Genomic DNA, 1,704 nt, shown 5'->3' with positions numbered 1-1,704 from the left:
CATTTTTTCCCAATAAACACAAGTGTCCAGTCAATGGTGACAATTTTCAACTTGATGTGGCAAGACCATAGTGACCTTGGTACAGCATAAATATGTGGCCCATATCCTGTCCACTTCTTCATAGACCCAGCTTGGTTCTTCTCCAGTGTCTCCTCTTGGAGTTGTACCTGATTTTATTACCAGTTTTCATTCTAATACACTGGGGAATAGGATGATTTTGTTTCTGTGTTTTGGCCAGAAACCGCTCGATTCTGAAAGTCTTGTGAGAAGACATGGCGAAGAGCCAAGGGGACTGCTCACACCACGATGGCGGCGAAAGGAAGAGCCATGAATCTTTTGATTTCTGTCTTTTTTTTTTTTTTTCTTTTTTTCCCCGCCGCCCCGCCCTTGATTTCTGTCTTAATCTCTTCAGTAGTCACGAAGTCATGTAGGTGTAGGTTATTTAGTTTCCATGTATTTGTGTATTTTTGGGAGTTTTTCCTGAGATTAATAACAAGTTTAATTCCATCATGGTCAGAGAAGATGCTGGATATAATTTCTATGCTTTTGAATCTGTGAAGGTTGGTTTTGTGCCCTATCATGTGGTCAGTCTTTGAGAAAGTACCATGTGGGGCTGATAAAAATGTGTATTTTGTGTTTTTCTTGGGTGGAAAGTTCTATAGATGTCTATCAAGTCCATCTGATTTATGATATCATTTAGGTCCTGGATCTCTTTGCTTATTTTTTGTCTCGTTGGCCTATCTAAAGGAGATAATGGGGAGTTGAGATCTCCAACAATTATTGTGTTACAGTCTATCTCTCCTTTTAGATCTCACAGTCTTTCCTTTACATATTTGGGTGCTCCTAAGTTCAGTGCATAGATATTTATAATCTTTATATCTTCTTAGTGAATTAGCCTTGTCTCTTCCTACAGTTTTTGTCTTAAAGTCTATTTTGTCCGAAGTCAGTATAGCAACTCCTACTCTTTTCTGGTTTCCATTGAATGGAATACCTTTTTCCAGCCCTTCACTTTTAGTCTAGGTATGTCTTTATCCATGAGATGGGCTTTTTGGTAGGCAACAGATGGAGGGTTTCTGATTTTAATTCAGCCCACTAGTCTGTGTCTCTTGATAGGAGAATTTAATCCATTAACACTCAATATTATTGATATTTCCAGACTTGTCCCTAACATTAGGTTGGCCATATTCTTGGTTGTTATTTGTTCTCTTGTCACTGTCTGTCTGTTTAATATTTTTGGCATTGTACTCCTTTCAGAATTTCTTGAAGAACTGGTCTGGAGTTGGTAAATTTTATTAGGTTTTGTTTATCCAAGAATGTTTTTATTTTCTTTTCCCATATGAAGGATAATCTTGCTGGGTAAAGTATTCTTGGTTGAAATTTTCATTCAACACTTTGAATATATTTCCCCATTCTTTCCTTGCTTGCATTGTATCAGATGAGAGATCCGGTGTTAGCCTACTGGGATAGCCTTTGTAGATGATTTGACGTTTCTCTCTCGCCAATCCCGTATCTTGTCTTTGTCGTTTTGGTCAATCTTGGTATAATGTGCCGTGGAGAGGATCTTCTTGGATTGATTCTACCTGGGGTTCTTTGTATTTCTTGGGTCTGGAGCAAAGTCCTTTCTTTTTTTTGGAGAGGTTTTCGCTATAGGGTGCATGTGCTTGCCAGACAGACAGAGTGATACAGAGAGACTGAAAGTGACAA

This window comes from Tupaia chinensis, unplaced genomic scaffold, assembly GCF_000334495.1.
Source record: "Tupaia chinensis unplaced genomic scaffold, TupChi_1.0 Scaffold144262_1, whole genome shotgun sequence".
NCBI lineage: Eukaryota > Metazoa > Chordata > Mammalia > Scandentia > Tupaiidae > Tupaia > Tupaia belangeri.
This window is presented reverse-complemented; position numbering follows the sequence as displayed.